Here is a 21375-nt window from a genome sequence, read left to right on the forward strand (position 1 = left end):
GGCCATGCCATGTGGCATGTGGGATTTTTGTTCCCCATCCAGGGATCAAGCCTGCACCCCCTGCAATGGAAACACAGACTCTTAACCACTGGACCCCCAGGGAAGTCCATCTACTTGGATTTAAATCCAAATCTAAAGACCAAAACAGTTCAAACACTGAAAGCAAAAGTAGAACTGTTTATTTCTAATTTGGGGGTGGTTTCAGCCTACACAAGCAAGACAGAATACCCAGAAACTATAAAGGAAAAGAGGAAGTATTTGACTAAGTTCTGACTTTGGGACAGGAGTTGAATAAGCAGCTGAGAAGCAAGGAACTTTTCAGTCTATTGCTGTTTCTTTTTTTAAAAGGACCATGTATTCAGGTACCATGTGAGTAATTTAAAAAAATGTATCAAGGCCTTTGAACAATTGTTTTGCAGCAGAGATTAATAAATCTTTAGCCCTATGTGCCAACAGCTTAAGTAGCACCCTCGATCATCAGGGGCTCCACAAAGGCACAGGAGCCAAAAAAGAGATTTCCTCCCACCGCAGGACCTTTGTACTTGCTGTAGCCTTGGCCATTTTCCCTTCCCACATGTCTAGCTCCTTCATTTTCTTCATGTTTTTCCTCAGATGTCATCCTTTCAACAAGGCTTACAATTAACACTTTATTTAAAATTATAAAAGCCTCCTCCCATCCCGTTTCTCTGTTTTATTTTTTTCCTTAGCTGTTATTTAACATACTATTATGTTCTCTTTATCTCCTGACCACTCCTGCCCAGAAAGTAACCTCCATGAAGGCAAGGTTTTGTCCATTTTGTTCACTGCTGAATCCCTAGAATCTAGAACATATAGGGCACATACTAGGAAGCTAACAAATATGTGTTGAATGAAAATAAGGTGTTTGGAGGAGTTGTGTCTGGAATGCTATCACCCAAGGAGCTCTGTAGAAAATGAGAATGAAGTCTCACACTTCCAAGAGATGACTCAGGGTGGCTCTGAAAACATGCACCTCAGATTGGAACTTGAACCCATGTGGCCGGGACTCAAACCCGGCCGAAACCCATGGTCTTCCAACTGAGATCACACCCCTGGTTTCAGGACTTAATGAAGCTCAGGTTCTTAATGTCTCATCGTGGAAAGAATTCAGTGAGAGACAAAGTGATAGGTAAGAAGTGGACTTATTTAGAGAGAAACACACTCCACAGGCAGTGTTGGCTATCTCAGAAGGTGAGAAAGGCACCAGGGTATTGGGTTGTCGATTTTTATAGGGGTGGGTAATTTCATAGGCTGAGTGGGAGAAGTATTCCAGCTATCTCAGGAAGGGGTGGGGATTTCCAGGAATTGAGCCATCGTCCACTTTTTGATCCTTATGGTAGGCTTTGGAACTGTCATGGCGCCTGTGGGTGTGTCATTTAGCTTGCAGAAGTGTTACAGTGAGCGTATACTGAGCCTCAAGTTCTCGTGGAAGTGGACCTGTCTGCCATCTTGGGCCCATTTGGCTCTAATCAGTTTATGTCATGTCCTCGGGCTATGTCATTCTTTCAAATGCTGTGCCCTGCCCCCTTCCCTCCTGTTTCAGCTCTAAGGGGAGCCTATAGCTCCGGACACAGTAAATACTGCAGCAATGAGCCATGGAAGTGAAACTGGGACCATTTTTCTTCCTTTGCTTGGGGGTGCCCTGGTCTTCCTCAGGGGGGTTGCTTCAAAGGTGAGGTTGCATGGTGGGGAGTAGCTGAGAGGCTCCCCGGAGCCACTGTTTGCTGGGGTGCAAGGAGAAAGCAGGCAAATGAATTCTACACCCATCCTGGGGGCAGAGGATCAGAAGGGCTGAGGATACAGCTCTGAGGGAGCCGGTCCAGAAGCGCAAACTTCAGAGCTGCCAACCAAAGAGGGTAGGTACCAGCTGACAGGCCTTTGGGTTCCAAGGCCATTGGCATTTTAAAACTACCCCTGCTCCTCCTCTCCCCTGTAAAAAAACAGCTTGAAACAGGCCAAAAAGAAATAGTAGAGAAACAATTGCTTCTCATTGAATTTTGCCACTTCAAGTGAGTAAAAGCTTGAACATTTAATTAAAAAAGGTATTAGCTATCAGAAAAAGCACTTTACAGTTGTTAGGAAAAAAACTGAAAAGACTGAAAAAATGGGCAGAAAAGATTACTGGGGGCCCTGCGTTATGGGGGCCATTCGTTGTCTTTGAGCTAGATTTCAACTGTATACGTTTTCAAAAAGGGATAATACAAGCGATTCTTGCCCATAGAAACAGAATTAATAGAAGGAAGTGGGAAGGGGCGTAGAGAGTGGGGTGCCAGGCCGAGGGACGCTGGCGAGGGCGTAGGGCTGCGAATTGCTTCTCTTCCAACAGGAGTAGCAAGAGAAATACTAACTACTCACTAACTACTCATCGTGAGCTCGCTTTGGAAACTGTCTACAGGGAGCAGGGGTCGCTAGCGACGACCGCAGGGCGGTGGCCCCGGCGCTGGAGGCGGGGGAGGGGGGGGCAGGGAAAACACCGAGGCGCGGTATGGGCAGCCGCAGTGCTGGTGCAGGGGCATTCCTGCAGGAGGGGGCCGGGGCGGGGCTGGGCGCCCAGGAAGCGGGAGCATGGAGGCGGAGGCCGCGGGCAGGACTGCAGGTAAGGGGAGGTGGGGCCAGGCCGGCCCGGAGCCTGCCCGCTTCCCTCGCGGTCTGCCGCGCGGGCCCCACCCCACGTGTCGGGTTTCAATGGCTGGGCTGGCCTGTACGCTCCGGGCCCCCGCGCTGCAAAACGAGACTGTAAACAACGCGCCGCGGCCAGGGAAACTTTCCCCGGAATCGGCGCCAGGGCGCCGCGAGCCGCGCACCTGTTGCCGCCAGGGAGCGAGATAGTGGGCGGCCCGGGATATCAGGGGCGAGACCACCCCCGGGAGGGGCAACCCCCGAGGGGTCTCGGTCACCGCCCTCCCGGCCGTCCCTACGGCTCCCGGCAGCCGGGACCCGATGGCCTGGCCTGGCGAACTCTCTGCCTTCCCTTAGCCTTGGTGGTTTTGTCTGTGAAATGGGAAGCGCACGGTGGGGAGGGTTCAGTAAAGCAGCTCGGGGGAGGGCGGGTGCCCCTGTTGCCCCTGTTCGGGGACTGCCAGTTCTGGCCCCCGGCCTGGTGCGCGGCGGGCGTGCCGCCCCGGGCCCTGCAGGCCAGCAGGGGAGCCTGGGTTTGCGAGCGCGCCCGGGAGCCCGCCACCTCCCTCGCGTCCCTTGCCTGCCCCCTCTCCGGAGAACCGGGCGAAACCGTGAGACTTCTGAATTTGAAATCACGTGGGACAAATCCCCGAGTTTCCAGCAGTACTGCAAAGGAAGGAGTATTTGGATGGGAGCAGGCAGGCATAGGGACGTTTGATGCCGAGGAAGTGCCTCTTTCCCTCCTGCATCTTTCCTTTGTTCCTCCGGGGACCCGCGGCACGTAGGGCCCCTTGGCTGGGTGCTCACGTCCAGTCCGGCCCTCACTAGAACCCTGCGCCCCCACTTTCTCCCACCACTCTAAGGAAAAACTCAATCTTACAGAGGCTCCTCTGCCTTTTATTAGAAGCCAACGGCGGCGGATTACTTGTTATTGTGACCTGCATTCAAAAAAAATGTGACTTTGAGTTGTTTTTCCCGATTTCAGGTGAGGGATTTAAGGAGAGAAGGTGGCCACTGCCACTTGTATGAATTAGTTATATTCCTCGTCAACGTTTTCATTGGTCTAGAGATTGAGAAAGGGTTTTGTCTCTAGTTTTAGAGGGAGAAGTACTATTTCGTTTTTTATTTTTCTGTGGTCCTTTCTGGAAAGTTGGTTAATAGTGAGTGCTGTTGCCAGTTTATTGTTTGAGAACTGGGGCAAGAAGAAAAAGTGACTTGCTCCTTTGCTGTCACCTTTCTCACCTGCAAAATGGAGAAGACTTTGCCCACTTCGGGACTTATTGTACAGAAATATCTCATATATTTTAAACACTTAGCTGGTCTGCACACAAAGCTGCTCAATTTAGCTTTCTCCCTTCCCCTCCCCCTCAGAGTGGTACCATGAGTCAGAAAGTTCCTCCCAACTAGTGCCTTAGAGTTGTGCTTATTCTACCCAGCTTTACTGTTTTAATGGGAAAAGTAATGGTAATTTCATCTTCTGGAAAAGTGTAGTTGGCCTAAACGGTTTCAGAATTTTCCTGTATTTATGTCGGTGTTTGCTGTGGCTTTCATGGTTGCTGATGGCCCAGATGACACACAGCAGTTGCACATTAATCATTTCCACATGTGCTTAGATCCTAATGGATGGGAGTTTTACATAGCTGAATCGATGCCTGAGCTTTGATAGCCCATTTCCAAAAAGGGCTTCAGCCAACCATGCCTACGAGGGAATCCTTTTTCTTTTAGCAAGGAAGCATGAAACTGAGAATTGTGCTTTCAGGTAAGGCTGTGTTCCGGTCCCCACTTAGTTCTAGCACTAAAAGATAGGGAAAGGGCACATGACATTCCCGTGGGAGTTGCCTCTGTATCTCGATGAGGTTCCTCAATATTGCTGTGTCTGGGTGGGGGTACCCTCAATAATTCAAAACGTACCTCAGGGCCACACACACATTTTCTCTCTCTCTCTCTCTCTCTCTCTCTCTCTCTGAGTCTGTATGTATTTTTAATTTCCCTGATACTGAAGACCATCTTAGATTCCACCAGACCATCAGTTGCTGTCATTTCAGCTTGGAGTATAGTAGAAAGGAAGAAGAAAGTCAGACACGACCCAGTTCTATTACTCCTCTCATCCTTTACCTTGAAGTTCCCTAATCTATAAAATAAGGTCTTGACCTGCCTCATAAGGATTAGATGAGACCTTGTGTTCATCAGAGTGGACTACTGGGCCCCTTGTGAAATTTTGAGTAGACTCAGAGAAGGCCCTTTATTTTGCCCCCCGCTTCTGTTTACACAGCAAATGAAAGTGTCTGAGAGAATTACCTGTTTTATGATCTCCATTTAGGAAGTCAGTTTAGTGTTCCAATTTTGAAAAGTTAGGTGCCAGACAGTTTGCAGTGGTAATACAAGCAGAGCTTTATAGACAGGAAAGCTAGCAAGCAAGGAGGAAAATCCGGATGACTCCAAAGCTTGGGTTGGGACAGTGGTGATGCCACTAAAGAAACTGACTCTGGGAGGGGGAAAACATGATGCAGTCTAAACACAGTGACTTCAAAATGTTTCAGTAGCTTCCTGTTGGAGACGCTGAAGAGTTAGTCAGAAACACTGACGCTGGAGCAGAGGAGGAATCTCGAAAGGCCAGTGCTGGCCCTTTTGGGGCTCTGTTGGGGACCCCTGTTGCTGAGTGGAAGGAGCACAGCAGGTGGAGGCATGACGTGGGCATCTCCTGGGAGGTGGGAGGTGGGGAGGAGCTGAGGGCACAGCCCAAAGGCTCAGGGAGGGAGAAGCTCTGAGAACCTGAGGTTGAGACCCAAGGAGGAGAGACTGAAAAGAAAAGAAGCCCATGGGGGCAGGGCCTGGGGCTGAGGGAGGCCTAGGCAGGTGCTGACTGCATGGGCTGAGAAGGAGGGTCAGGGAGAGGGAGAGGCCAGAAGGGAAGGGGGTCGGCATGTCACATGACCCTGAAGGGGGTCAAGCATAGCTGATGTTTTAGGAACAAGAAGAGGGAGAAGGCTGAGCTTGAGGTGGTGGTATGAATGTGGGGAGGTGGCTTTTCCCTTGCGTTTTTGGTGGAGGAGACTTGAAGACACTTTTAGTAAACTAACCCTTAGGAGCACTTTTCTGCCTGCCAAGTATTGCTCTAAACCCTTTCTAAGCGTTACCTTAATTGATCCTCATAGTAAATAGTAAATGTAGATACTATTATTATCCCATTTTACTGGTGAGGAAGCTGAGGTACAGAGATATAGTCACTTGCCTAAGGTCACCTGGCTAGTAAGTGGTAGTGCTGGAATTTCATTTGGGGGTTGATTGGTGGTGGTGGTCTGACTCCCCAGAGAAAGGGACTTGAAATGAGGGTGATGTCCGCCCCCCTTGCCCCTGCCCCAAACCGAAGTGGAGGCTCAGGAAGGTGATAATCCATGAGCTAGCTCCTCAGAGATGACCTCATGTTAACATAACACTTCAAAAAAAATATCAAATATTCATCAGCCATTTTGGATCTTCTCTAGTTCAAGGTGTAGAAGTGTCCTCTTAGAGGAACAGGGACCTGGCAACCTGGGGGAATCTCAGTTCCTGAGGGGCAGGTCCTCATTGGGGTTATGATAGAGGGCTGGGCTGGACACTAGGACTCCTGTCACTAAGTGCTTTTGTGCCCCAGGTGAGTCTCCATTCCTTCATCAGGAGGGAGGGGAAAGGATAAGATGGTCTCTAAAACTCCACTCGGCAGTGAAGTTTGTCAGTTACTTCCTGTCACTGTAACCAGACTGTAATCCTACTGAGGGCAGGACCCTTACTGATCGATCTTTATGTCCTAGCGCCCTGCTCGCCGCTGGCACATGGTCAGAGCCCTGTGAGCTTTGGATGGAGGAATCATTTCCTTTCAGGTGCTGGTGAAGACATTTGTTGGTTCCCTGGCTACAGGAAGGGTTGCTGGGAGATTTTTGTAGATTGTGTGTTTTAGGATGTGGGGTGATTCAAGCTGGCCTGCCACCCTTGGGGTTGAGTGCCACTGGTCAGCTCCTCCCCTGGGGAATGTCTTTCTAGGGGTCCCACTCTTCTTGGGAAGGCCTGGTCCTCAGTGGGTCTTCCTAATGGCCTGGGCATTTTGTATGTCCCCTATCTGTTGGTTGTGATTATTTGCCATATAATGGAATCCATCCTATAGATGGTTGTTGTTCACCCCCATCTCTAGACATCCAGGGGTGTATTATGTCTGTATTAAACAGGGATCTCTGCTATACTAGGCCAGGCCAGAGATGGCTAGTGTCCTGCCCTCTGGCTCCCGCCGTGGCCTGGCAGGATGGAGTGAATGACCAGGCGTCCAGGACTCGGGCTGAGCAGTGGGAAAGGAGTGGGCACTGAGGTGTTGTCTTTCTGACCTTTGAAACCCTAGTCTGGTGACCGGCTGACTGGCCTTAGCTGGGTTCCTGACAGCAGCTGGCTGCTGGCTCCTCTGATGACATTCTTACTTGTAGCTCAGCTCTGGGAAATTCCAAACAGAGGATTATAGAAAAGGGCTGTGTTTTCTGCTGTGTTGTGTGGTATAGAAAGCAATTTTAGGGCAAAATTCAAGCACACTTGTTGGTCAGATGCGTCTGGTGTCACGTGACTTTTAAAGTCAGGGTTATTGTGGGGGTTAAGTGACTGTCAGTAGCAACTGAAGGTCCAGGGCCTTTGAATAACGTTTGTTAGGATGTAACAGCTGTGGTTTACAAATTCCATGCCTTTTAGTGCACCCATCCTCTGTTGTGGGTGTTTCATTTTCCAAGGCCAACGATCAGCAAGCTTCAGTGGGGGTGGGACACACAGCATGTGTATCCAAAGGCCACTGTCTGTCAAAATCCAGGCATGTCTCTCTCCCTGCTTCTTTGGACCACTCAGAACCCTTTCGCAGCAGACCCTTTGCATTCCCTGTGCCCAGGCAGTGGCTTCGCTTCCTGCTTAAACCAGTGCCTATTATCTGTCGAGGCACAGAATCATTTCGATGCTTCTTTGCTCCTCCGAATCTGGGTAGCCACGGGGGCCACTGGGAATGGCCTGAGGCTGAGGGCTGGGGCCTCCCGGGGGGGGGGCAGAGGAGAAGCTTCTGTCCATGTGTGTGTTGGGGGCTCTCAAGGCCCAAACCCTCCTAGACTGCTTGGTTTCCTTGTCTTGCAGAAATTAAGACAAATGTGTTTTTCTTGGAAACCGAGTCTCTAACCACTACTCGCAAGTTGCACTGACAGAGAGAAAGCTGTATTCATTTACTCAGTGCATTTTGCTGAAATAACCCCTAATTGGAGTCCCTGAGTGTTTCACTCAGTGGTAAGTGCTTGAGAAGTCAAAGTTGTGGGGATGCCATCATTGCAGAGACTTGCACTCGCAGTGCTGTCTCCCCACCCACTGTGCTCTGTGAAATGCTGCTTAGCGGACCAGGGTTGGTGAGTGTATGTATGTGGGGAGAGGCATATAGGCTCAAACAGTGAATTATACTTGGTTGTTCATTTTGACCTTTATGTCTTCCAGCAAGTGATTTCTTTAATGCATGTGTGTTGCCCACGTTTGGGCTATTAGAACGTCCTGGAAAAACATTTTTGTGAGCTATGCAGAAGGAAAAGAATTGCTCTGTGTTTCTTCAGAATACATGATAATTGAGTAAAAATATTATTAAGATATTCAAAAATGCTTGGTAAAAACACTAATAAAAATCTGTCCTTGTGCAAAAGCATAGTCTAGTTACTTGTTGGCGAATATATATATACTTTTTAACATCTTTACTGGAGTATAATTGCTTTACAATGGTGTGTTAGTTTCTGCTGTATAACAAAGTGAATCAGCTATGTATATACATATATCCCCATATCTCCTCCCTCTTGCATCTCCCTCCCATGCTCCCTACCCCACCCTCTAGGTGGTCACAAAGCACTGAGCTGATCTCCCTGTGCTGTGCGGCTGCTTCCCACTAGCCATCTATTTTACATTTGGTAGTGTATATATGTCTATGCCTCTCTCTCACTTCGTCCCAGCTTACCCTTCTGCCTCCCCCTGTCCTCAAGCCCATTCTCTATGTCTGCATTTTTATTCCTGTCCTGCCCCTAGGTTCTTCAGAGCCATGTTTTTTGTTTTTGTTTTTAGATTCCATATATATGTGTTAGCATACGGTATTTGTTTTTCTCTTTCTGACTTACTTCACTCTGTATGACAGACTCTGGGTCCATCCACCTCACTACAAATAACTCAATTACATTTCTTTTTATGGTTGAGTAATATTCCATTGTGTATATGTGCCACATCTTCTTTATCCATTCATCTGTCGATAGATACTTAGGTTGCTTCCATGTCCTGGCTATTGTAAATAGAGATGCAATGAACATTGTGGTACATGACTCTTTTTGAATTATGGTTTTCTCAGGGTATATGCCCAGTAGTGGGATTGCTGGGTCACATGGTAGTTCTATTTTTAGTTTTTTAAGGAACCTCCATACTGTTCTGTATAGTGGCTGTACCAATTTACATTCCCACCAACAGTGCATGAGGGTTCCTTTTTCTCCACACCCTCTCCAGCATTTATTATTTGTAGATTTTTTGATGATAGCCATTCTGACTGGTGTGAGGTGATATACCTCATTGTAGTTTTGATTTGCATTTCTCTAATGATTAGTGATGTTGAGCATTCTTTCATGTGTTTGTTGGCAATCTGTATATCTTCTTTGGAGAAATGTCTATTTAGGTCTTCCACCCATTTTTGGATTGGGTTGTTTTTTTGATACTGAGCTGCATGAGCTGCTTGTAAATTTTGGAGACTAATCCTTTGTCCGTTGCTTCTTTGGCAAATATTTTCTCCCATTCTGAGGTTTCTCCCAAGCTTCTTGTCTTGTTTATGGTTTCCTTTGCTGTGCAAAAGCTTTTAAGTTTCATTAGGTCCCATTTCTTTATTTTTGTTTTTATTTCCATTTGTCTAGGAGGTGGGTCAAAAAGGATCTTACTGTGATTTATGTCATGGAGTGTTCTGCCTATGTTTTCCTCTAAGAGTTTTATAGTGTCTGGCCTTACATTTAGGTCTTTAATCCATTTTGAGTTTATTTTTGTGTATGGTGTTAGCAGGTGTTCTAATTTCATTCTTTTACATGTAGCTGTCTAGTTTTCCCAGCACCACTTATTGAAGCGGCTGTCTTTTCTCCATTGTATATTCTTGCCTCCTTCATCAAAGATAAGTGCGTGGGTTTACCTCTGAGCTTTCTGTCCTGTTCCACTGATCTATATTTCTGGTTTTTTTTGCCAGTACCATACTGTCTTGATTACTGTAGCTTTGTAGTATAGTCTGAAGTCAGGGAGCCTGATTCCTCCTGTTCTGTTTTTCTGTCTCAAGATTGGTTTGGCTATTCAGGGTCTTTTGTGGTTCCATACAAATTGTGAAATTTGATGAATATGTTTTTAATCTTAAGAATTAAATATGAATTTGAGAGATCATCTTGTTTTCATTTCTTGCCTTTTTAAAAATTGAGATTTCCCCCACCCTGGCCCTAATTCCATTTTTTTCTCTCTCCTATTTTGAAATTTAATATCTATATTTCTATTCTTTTAGGGACTAACTTAGATATTTTAATGTACATGTTAATTCTAATTAATTCTGAAATTAGTCAGTTTTAAACTTTCCCTGGAATCATATAAGGGCCTTGAAATGCCTTCACTCAAATTACTTCCTTCCCAATTTCTGTGCTATGTGTTATGTAGAACCTTAGTTCTGTTATGATTTTTTTAAAAAAAATCTCCTTAAATTAGAAGTTTTTGTTTTGGGTCAGCATTGGCTTGGGTTTTATCCACATGTTTCTCATTTTCTTTGCTCCCATTCCTTCTTCTTCTTTTTTTTTTTTTTTTTAAATAAATTTACTTATTTAATTTTTGGCTGTGTTGGGTCTTCGTTGCTGTGCGTGGGCTTTCTTTAGTTGCAGCAAGCAGGGGCTACTCTTTGTTGCGGTGTGTGGGCTTCTCATTTATGGTGGCTTCTCTTTGTTGTGGAGCACAGGCTCTAGGTATGCGGGCTGCAGTAGTTGTGGCACGCGGGCTCAGTAGTTGTGGCTCATGGGCTCTAGAGCGCAGGCTCAGTAGTTGTGGCACACAGGCTTAGTTGCTCTGTGGCATGTGGGATCTTCTGGGACCAGGGCTCGAACCCATGTCCCCTGCATTGGCAGGCGGATTCTTAACCACTGAGCCACGAGGGAAGTGCCTCCCATTCCTTCTTGACTGATTTCCCCCTGAGGTCAATTTCCTTTCCCTTGATAATAGGCATCCTTTAGAAATAATGTTAGGGAGGATCTGCTGGTAGTAAACTCAGGTTTTGTTTTTCTAAAATGTTTTTTATTTCACCCACATTGTTGGAAGTTACTTCCGCTGGATGGAGGGTGAAAGTTATTTTCCTTTCGCACTTTAAAAATGTTCTTCATTGTCTCCTGGCTTTCACAGTTGCTGTTGAGAAGGCAGCTGTCAGTGAAGCTGTCCTTCTATTGGGAGGATGTGTCTTTCCCTTCTGGCTGCTTTCATGGTCATCTTTTTGTATTGGGTTGGTGAAAAAGTTAATTTAGTTTTTTCCATAAGATGGCTCTAGTAGCGCTTAGTTGGCTTTAACTTCATTTGAAACAATTTTGTTAGATTGTATTGTGACAGCTGTCATATCAGCATGCATTTAAAAAAACTTATCAAAATTGGTGAATTTTTGTATAGCCATTTTAATATTGAAGATGGAAGAAAAAAGCAACATTTTCAGCATATTATGCTTTATTATATCAAGAAAGGTAAAAACAACTGAAATACAAAAAAATATTTGTGCAGTGTATGGAGAAGGTGCTGTGACTGATTGAACGTGTCAAAAGTGGTTGGTGAAGTTTCGTGCTGGAAATGTCTCACTGGATGGTGCTCCAGAGTTGGGTAGATCAATTGAAGTCGATAGTGATCAAATCAAGACATTAATGGAGAATAATCAACATTATACCATGAGGGAGATAGCTGACATGCTCAAAATATCCAAATCAAGAATTGAAAATCATTTGCACCAGACTGGTTATGTTAATGGCTTTGATGTTTGGGTTCCACATAAGTTAAGCGGAAAAAAACCTTCTTGACAGTATTTCCACATGTGATTCTCTACTTAAATGTAACGAAAGCATTCCGGTTTTTAAAACAAATTGTGACGGGCGATGAAAAGTGGATACTGTACAATAACGTGGAATGGAAGAGACTGTGGGGCAAGTGAAATGAGCCACCACCAATCACACCAAAGGTCGGTCTTCATCCAGAGAAGATGATGTTGTGTATATGGCGGGATTGGAAGGGAGTCCTCTATTATGAGCTCCTTCTGGAAAACCAAATGATTGATTCCAACAAGTACTGCTCCCAAGTAGACCAACTGAAATCAGCACTCGATGAAAAGCATCTGGAATTAGTCAAAAGAAAATGCATAATCTTCCATCAGGATAACGCAAGACCACATGTTTCTTTGATGACCAGGCAAAAACTGTTACAGCTTGGCTGGGAAGTTCTGATTCATCTGCTGTATTCACCAGACACTGCACCTTTAGATTTCCATTTATTTCGGTTTTTACAAAATTCTCTTAATGGAAAAAGTTTCAGTTCCCTGGAAGACTGTAAAAGGTACCTGGAACAGTTCTTTGCTCAAAATGAGAAAAAATTTTGGGAAGATGGAATTATGAAGTTGCCTGAAAAATGGCAGAAGGTAGTGGAACAAGACAGTGTATAGGTTGTTCAATATATTTCTTGGTGAAAATGAAAAATGTGTCTTTTATTTTTACTTAAAAACTGAAGGAACTTTTTGGCCAACCCAATGTTTGTTGTTTTGCAGCTTGACCACAGTGTGTTTAGGAGGGGAGTTTTCTTTAATTTTCCTCCTTTGGGGTTGGTTGAGATCCCAAAGTCAGAGGATAGGTGTCTTTCATTAATTCTGGAAAAATTTCAAACAAATTTTATCAAATCTTGACTCTTCCTTACTATTTTTTCTCCTTCTGGAACTTCAATTACATTGTTGGTAGACCTTATCATTCTACTCTCCATCTCTCTTAACCTGCCTTTCATGTTTTCCACTTGTTCTGTCTGTCTTTGCTACATTTTTGGGTAATTTCTTCAGATCTATTTTTCTGTTCATTGGCTATTTCAGACATAAATTTCTAGAAGCTCTACTTTCTTTCCCCCTAGAATGTTATGGGGCAATTTAAAAAATCTTGGCCCTTTATATTGCCTATTTAAAGTTTTTAAAACATATTTCATATCTCTATCTTCTGTATTAGATAATTTCAATATCTGCAGTCTTTATGGGTCTGAGTCTATAGTTTGTGCTCTTTTGTGGCAGTTTATTTCATCATATGTTAGAGATTTTTGAAATCAGGTCTGAATGACCCCAAAGCTCTTGCCCTCGTGCCCAAACCTCACTCTCTTTGTGGCCTGATGTTGGGGAGGTCTGATGAGGTGGCATCATTTTGTGGGTGCTTCATCTGTGTTTTTATACTGGTTCAGTTTGTAATACCTCAAGGAAAATAGTATTTTTGAATAATGTACATCTTATTCTTCTGTTGGCAGGTTCATCAATTTCCCCCTTTGGAAAGAGCTAGGATCTTAACAGAAATTAGACTATTTCCAATGTTAGTTTATAAATGTCACAATATGAAAGCTACTAGTTGAATTTCATTGACTTATATGAATTGGAGGGGTTAAAGTAGAAAGTCAGCTTGGCCGCTCACCCCACATATCCATCTAGCAGCAGGTTCTGCCATGTCCACTGCTAACATCTAGCTCAAGCCTGCCATCTCCTTCGCATCATCTAAACTGCCATCATTAGTCTAAGCCATCATCATCACTTGACTCAACTTGCACTGCCCCTGGTTCGGATTCCTGCTGCAGTGTGATCTTGAGGAGGCAGCAAACACACACTCCAGTTATCATGCCCCAATGGGGACCCTTCAGCATCCTCCTACTTCATTCTTCTTGAAACCTGAAGTCGGAACTTGGCCAGCGTCCTATTACTCTAGCCCCTGTCGGGCTGCTTCCTGTGACCTTGCTCTTCTCCCTTTGGCCAGCCATGCTGCAGGCACACTGGCCACCCTTGAGTGCTTGGACGCCCTCCGTTCCTTTCTTCCTCCTGCAGGGGCTGTTCCTTCAGTCTGGGTGGCTCTTGATCTTGCTCTGCATGAGGCGAACATTTTATTCTTCAGTCCTTCTGCTTAAAGGTTACCTCCTTAGAGAGACCTTTGCTGGTCATCCTGTCCTGTCTCCCACCTCCCTTGTCACTCACTTCCCTCCATGCCGTGGGGGTATTAACTGTTTTTATGTCTCCCGCCCAAGTGGTAAGTTCTATAAGAGCGGAGGCCACTTCTGCTTTTTCACCACTGTATTGACTAGCACTTAGCACAGTGTCTGGCAATAGTAGGAAAGTTCCTAAATGATGACCATAATTGTTTTATATTATACATTTATAAAATAGCTTTATGGCAGAAAGATTTTTCAAACCTTTGCTGTGGTGTTGGTATTGAATGTGATCAGGGTCTGATTAGACCTCTTTCCAGGACCATAGGGTATCAGGAAGACCTTGGTCTAAGCTGAGGTCACCCTTGGGCAGGGACCCTGGGAGCAGGTATCACAGAAGCCTCAGGGTATTACTACTACTACTACTACCACCACTACTACAGTACTATTACTACTATTATTATATTTTACTATTACTATTGTATTAAAAAAAATATATATTATATATTTTTAAAAGTACTTTTTTCCTCCAAGCCTTAAAGTACAAATGACAATGCACACTCAGTCTGTCCTCATTTCACTGCTGCCGCCTCCCAGCTTCTGCCTCTTTCTTGGGAGTGTGGCTCAGATGGACAGTGGGCAGAGGTGGATTCGCTGCCCTGTGATGCAGGTGCTGTGATGAATCCTGTGTAGGTAGCCCATTTAGACCACATCAGCCTTGCCACTTATCTCTTTGTGATTTCATGTCATTCTAATTCTTACAAACTTTTAAAGTAGTTGTTAAAAGTTATCAATATGTGGGCAAAAGAGTTAATAGACATTTTTCCAAAGACACACAAATGGCCAGTAAGTACGTGAAAAGATGCTCAACATCACTAACCATTAGGGAAATACAAATCAAAACCACAGTGAGATACCACTTCACATCCATTTGGATGGCTGTTATCAGAAAAGCTGAAAATGACAAGTGTTGGGTGAGAATGTGGAGAAATTGGAACCTTTGTGCATTTCTGGTGTAGAATGGTGCAGCCACTGTGGGGTATGGCAATTCTTCAAAAAATTAAACATAGAACTACTGTATGATCCAGCAATTCCACTTCTGGGTATATCCCCAAAAGACGTGAAAGCAGGGACTAGAAGAGATATTTCTACATCTATATTCATGGCAGCATTATTCACAATAGCCAAAAGGTGGAAGCAATCCAAGTGAACATCAACAGATGAATGGATAAGCAAAATGGGGTGTATGTATGTATATAGCAGAGTATTATTCAGCCTTAAAAAGGCAAGTATTTTAAACAGTACTATACTGAGTGCTAGCTGCCTTTTGGTGCTGGTACACAATGTGTGGTCCTTGACACAATATAAATTAGTAAGTACACAAATTGGTGAAAGTACTTCTGGAAATCTTAAGATCTGGGTTTGAAGTTAGTCCTATTACTAACTTTCCATTTTTGAGAATGTTTCCACTTCTGAAAAATGGGGTCAGTTCTTTGTTCTTTCTTGACTTCAAAGGGTTGATGTCAGTTTCAAACTAACAAGGAAGTGTGCCAGCCCTTTTGTTATCTAGAAAACACTGTACAAATGTAAGGTATAAAAGGGTACATTTTAATGTGAGAACATATCACTATTTTTCTAATGCTTTCTCTCCCAACTAGTACTTGAGAAACTTGGTTTATCCACAGAAGGCAGAATGTTAACTTTCTTTTATATGTCTTCAATTTAAAACTGGGCTGGTACTAACGTGAATGCAAACGTTTCTATTCGGCAGCTACTTCTTCATCTACTTTTCAGTTTTACACAGAAGAGACCAGTGCCCTTATAAAATGTAGTTTTCTCAACACATTTCCAGATATTGGGAAGTAACTACACTTTCCCTAAGCAACTCATTGTCTAGGTTTAAGGTAATCCCATTCTTCTCCATTAATTCTTCATGTGGGGTAGTCTGGGTGATGAGGCTGAGTGCTTAAACAGGGGCCACCAGCTTAATCTAGAATTGGGTCATGGAGGCTGAGGACTAGTCTACTTTCAGCTCTCCTTGTTGCTTTGCACAGGGCTGAGCATGCCAGATAGAGACCTAATTTTTGTCCTCTTTAGAAATATTATTGTTAGCAGTGTAATAGATGGACATATAGGGATGTGATCTCTGGATGAAAGTTTATAAAGTCCATTAACAACCACAGTTTTTGGGTAAGTTCTGAGAAATGTTATTCTGTGACTAATGGGTAAAACATTATGGTAATGAGGAGTTATTTTTCTTCCTCTCATGTGCTGTGTGGTTTAGGGCTCTGCTTCCTTGCTGGCCAACTGCCCCCGCCCAGCCTTTTCCCACCAGCTTCAGGACCACCACATCTTGTGGTGGTGTCACTGACACTGGGATTTGATATTTTTACAAGTTCCTGGTCAATTAAATTTAGGATACAAAGAGTCAGGCTCTCCATGTTCTCCTGAGTATGTGCCAAAGCTCTCTTCCTTCTGGTAAAGGGTAGACAAATAGGGGACCGTAATGATGACCACATGGGATGGAGGAGCTCAAGTTCAGGGGCAAGGCGGGCCTGAGCTTCCTGCAGCTGTATCAGATGAGGACCCCTCTTCGGTTACCATTCATGAGGAAGCAGACATTTGAGATGCTGTTTCCTCCTGTCTGCCCCAAATAGGGCTCCACATTTGTCCCCAAATGTGACACCTCTTTGAATGCAAAAGGAACAGTATGTTTCAGACCCACTTCATATCCTTTTGAATGATTCAGGGGGAAAAACAGTTTAATCTTTGTATCATTTGCCTAAGGGTAAGATGCACCAATGCTCAGATTATGAGACCTTCATATTAAAAGCAATTAGGATTACATAAATCTTTGTGTGGGTGGCACACAAAGTCATCTGCATATTTTACCATCTTAGATTTGGGACAAGTGATTTATTCTCAGCCAAGGCAATGACAAGTTGCAAGTTGGCCAGTACTAAATCTGTGATAACAGAGCAACAGGCTCCCTGTCAGTTACCAGTAATGAAACCTACCCTGCCACCACCTGCAGACCTCTCCCAGTGCTTCCTCCGTTCCCTGACAACTTTGCTCATCTGCTCAGAAATTCTAACATTTTCTACATTCTGTCTTCCAACATTTTTTTTCAATTCTTTGCTAAGAATATTTTGGCAATCAGATGCTCTTCAAAAACCAACAAAAATATCCAAGTGTGTATTTGCTTCACCTTCTGTTCCCTCCTCCTCTATGTGGAGGATTGTTCTGCTGACACCACGGCCCCCTTGCCTGTGGCCCTTGAGCTCCAGGTATTTGCATATTTGCTATCTGTCTGATAGTGATGGGTCCTCTTGCCCTGACATTATGTCAAAGCACTCCTCTCTAAGATATTGTTTGTCATCTGTCCATCAGTGTTCTGGGACAGGGGTCCCTAGTTAAATAAGTTTGGGAAATAAATGCTGGATTAATCAAATCTCATTGCTGCAGGGTTTCTGAATGTCCAGATTGCTGATAGGCACATAGAACCCCCAGCAGTGAGCTCTGAGCGTCACAGCAGGTCCCCTTTTCCAAACTTGCTGACCTCAGAAACCTCCTTCCGCAGCATATCTTGTGAAGCTAGTAGTGTTCCGCGGAATATATGTGTGAAAATGCATGATACAAGGGAAGTCAGGAACCTTGGATTCTTTGGCCCTCTTAAAAAAAAATTAAATGTAATTATACTTTTAAGAGTAGTTCTCAGTCTTAAGGCATCCTGTGGTGAATGCTTTGGAGGGTCAGGATGAAGTTTGCATTTGTGGATACTGAATTTTCTTAAAGCAGGCAGCTTTGAAGTGCATGCCTCACTGGAAATCAGGGACCCTGATGAATTCCTGGTGAGGAATTCTGAGCCATTGAGGTGGCATTTGGAAATCTTCTCCCTTTAGGCACTACCCTACCACGGTGGGTGTGCAAAACACCTGGGTTCAGACACTTCTTGTCTGATGCCCTCTCTCCCGTTAGAAACTAGGCTCCAAGCTCTCTTGCTAAGCTCAGAATTAGGCGCTTAACCTCCCTCAGCATATTTCTTCTATAATAAGGATTCCTTCTTCTAATAATTTCCTTTTAGAAGCAAATGCTTTGTGAAGAAAACAACCAGATAGCTTATGTGAAAAAGAAAAGCAAAAATGAAAAAATTCTGTACCCTGGAAACTCAAGATTTGGTACAAAGATCCTGAATGATTTCAGCATTTTCCCTGGAAGAATGCTTTAAGATAGACCTCTGCTTTTGTTTTTCGGGTGACCACAACCAACTTATGCTTAAAGTGAATTCTTAAAATCGGGGTTCGTTGGGGGATTTCAATTTCTTTACTGTCTGCAATGAATTATCATTTCAACTGTGTGCCATTTTTCATAAAAGCATTTTGCATTGTACTGAAAAGATTACATTCTTTTGGCTTTGGAAAAATATTTCCTGTTGGGTTCAAACCATTAAAGTCTGTTAGCATTTCACATCTGGAAGCTCCTGCCCGAGTCTGCCTTCCATCAGCAGCTCGGCGGCCAGGCTTGCCTCCGGCGCGTGCAGAAGACGCCCCAGACTTGTTTACTTCTCGAGGGCCCCTCTGCAAGGCCCAAATGTGCCCTTGTGGTTGGCGGCGTGGGGGGCAGGGGGGGGCTGGGGGCGGGGCTTCCTTCCTCCCTGCAGTGGAGGCGGAGTCTCTCGTGTGTGTGTGTGTGTGTGTGTGTGTGTGTGTGTGTGTGTGTGTGTGTGTGCGCGCGTGCGCGCGTCCATCCGTCCGTCTGTCCTGGGTTGGGGAGGGGGTCTCCCTTGCCAGCCAGCATTGGATGCCCCCTCCCCTCTCCTGCCTTAAGCAGCTCCCTTTTTTTTTTCACTCCCACCCAGTTTTCCAGAAAGCTAACCCAAACATTTTCCGTGTAAGGAGTCTGCCCGAACTTTTCTGATGGGGCAGTTTCCCCAGAGAGAAGAGAAGGAATTAAAACCTCAAAGGCTGGAGCAGCCTCCTCCTTTCCCCGGCCAGCTTGGGGGACCCTTTCCCTGGGGTTCAGATGTCGGGCCCAGCTTAAAGGTTTTAAAAGGGAACCTTTAAGAGATCTTTGGAAATTCCTTTTCGTGGAGGGTTAATTTATCCCCAGAGGCAGGCCCGATGCAGCCCCCATGCTCATGCTATTGGGCTGATGGATTCTGCTGGGCTTCTGTTGAGAAGACCCCCAGGGACCCACCCCTGGGCTGCAAGGCAGGAGAGCCCTGAGGGGCCAGGGTGCCCTGGGAATACTGTCCATCAGGTTCTTTGAGGGCCTCTCACAGCTCCAGCAGCATACCCGGCCAGGGAAATGATTTCATGGTGTAGAAGGAGCAAAATACATTCACTGCATTTCTCCTGACCACACTTGGCCAGAGCCAATGCCAGGCAAGCTGTGGCAGCCCCTGGGGTAACCAGGCAGAGGACCCTAGGTCTAGTGGTCTTGTGCCCCCCCGTAAAACGTGGATGATTACGCTTTCCTCCCAGTCCCCTGTCACCAGAGGTCTCAGCTGGTGTGTGTGTGTGTGTGTGGGGGGGGTGTCATTGATAAGGGTTCTCAGTCAGCCCTCAACCTCACTGGAGTGGACTGAAAGCTTGCCTCTGGCAAACATCTCTCTCAAGACACAGGGCCAGCTCCAGAGAGTAAAAGTCCAGGTGGGATTTTTACTTGCTCCTTAAGATGGCATTCCTGGGGGCGTCTGGAGAAAGGTAGCTATTGAAGTTGCTTTCATGGGAGAATCATGCAGCATGAGTCAGGTGCCCTAGGGCTGAAGCAGCCCACTTCCCAGTATGTTTTTCTTAATTTATCTGAACGTGCACTGAATCTTTTTTCATACCTGTGGGAAGCCACTAGACCAACTGGATGAATAGCAGTTTGAACAGAGAGCTCCGCTAAACAACCACCCACATTTCCGAAGTGCTCAGGATGAGAAAGGCATAGGGTGAGGCCTTTGTTGGCGAGGGGTGTTGGGGCCAGGAGAGGAGAGAACAAGCACTCAGTGTGCCTGGAGGGAGTCTTCACGCTCCTGGTGGGGTGAGGCTGCCTTACCTGCTGACCAGTGTGAAAGGCTGAGTTCAGGTGTGTAAGGCCCTGCAGCACAGGGGAAGTGGCCAAGGTGTATCAGTTCCCATCCTAAGCCAAGCTGGATTTGAACACGGGACTCAATAACCCACAGAGCCCCTTGCCTTTGGGGGCTCCAGGAAGGCCCTTGGGTGTGCTAGAGTTTGAGATGGGCCTTGGTGATGGCAAGGTAGAAGGAGCTGGGGAGTGGGGGTGCTGCAGAGGAAGGGGGCATGGGATTGTAAAGGGCCTTCGAGGCTTGGTACAGGAGACCGTCTGCATGGGGTCACTAACATCATCTGAGTGTTTTACACATTCTGAAATCAGACAGACCTTCATGCCCTGGTGTTGCCACTGACTAGCCAAATGGTCTCCTCTTCAGGCCTCAGTTTTCTCATCTGTAAATTGGGGTTAGGCTGGACTCAGTGAAATAAGAGGTGTGGAGCACTCAGCAACCTGCTGGCACCTGGGGCCAGGGAATAGCTACAATATTTTTATTGGTGGCAGATGGAGGAGGGATGGATGGAAAGGGGTGAGGCCAGAGGTTATTGTGAGGTGCTGAGGCCTTGAACTGAGAGCATCAGGACGATTGGAGAGAGGTGATGCAGGCTGAGGGTTTGGTGGCAGGTTTGAAGTGGTTCCTGAGCAATGAACCATCTGGCTTGGCTTGGATCCATCGGCTTTGAGCTGTGTGCCTGGAGGGCCCAGTAAGGAGTAGGGAGGGCGTAGAGGTTCAGCTTGAGGGCTGTGTCTGATCAGTTGCTGGGGGCTTCCTGGCCCATCACAGTGAGAAGGAGCCTGGGCTTCCTTGAATGTGTGTGTATAGAGAGAGAACACACATGCACACACACACACACACCACAAGTGTGTGCCTTGAGCAGCAGGATATCCCTGCTACCTAGAGGCACAACCTTGTATAGAAAGAGACCCCCAAGTTCATCATTGACTGTTCATTGTCACTGAATGGGCTGTTAATTTTTCACATCTTTATTTGAAACATTTTAATCAGTGCATTTATAGTTGTAATTTTTTGGTATGCATTTCACACTCAAATAAATACTTAAAAAATTGAATAGCGGGAGAGTGTATTTACTCATCTCTTTGCCACTCTGTATGTGCTGGTGACGTTTTCACCATGAAAAGTCAGGGATAGGGGGAGGGGGTCATGCAGGACTGAGGCCTAGTCCACCCCTGCTCTTGACATCCTCTGTTTTCTATGGGCACTGCCTCCAATCAACAGCAGTAAAATTCATCATAGGCAAGCTTGGTGAACTGGATACATGAAACTTTTTGCTGCTAAGAACAGTCTCTGTCCCCTGAAAAGTGGCTGCAGAAGGAATGGAGATTCTGAGAGAAAGTAGGAGGCTGATATTTCAGTGGGTGTTTATGCGCAGGCTTATCTTCCTTGAGGAGGCAGAGGAGGAGGAGGAGGGGAGGGGGAGGAGGGGAGGAGGAGGAGGGGGGGAGGAGGAGGAG

At 45.6% G+C, this 21375-nt stretch overlaps 1 protein-coding gene across 1 annotated transcript in view; it reads left to right on the plus strand.

Annotated features, from left to right (window-relative positions):
- Positions 1-2549: 2549 nt before the first annotated feature.
- The window catches only part of LOC131753377 (protein FAM169BP-like), an 83658-nt gene continuing 64832 nt past the window's right edge, over positions 2550-21375 (plus strand). The window contains 1 exon segment of the mRNA XM_067030711.1: positions 2550-2614. The gene's annotated coding sequence lies outside the window, so the exon portion shown is untranslated.

This window comes from Kogia breviceps, chromosome 3 (assembly GCF_026419965.1).
Source record: "Kogia breviceps isolate mKogBre1 chromosome 3, mKogBre1 haplotype 1, whole genome shotgun sequence".
Lineage (NCBI taxonomy): Eukaryota > Metazoa > Chordata > Mammalia > Artiodactyla > Physeteridae > Kogia > Kogia breviceps.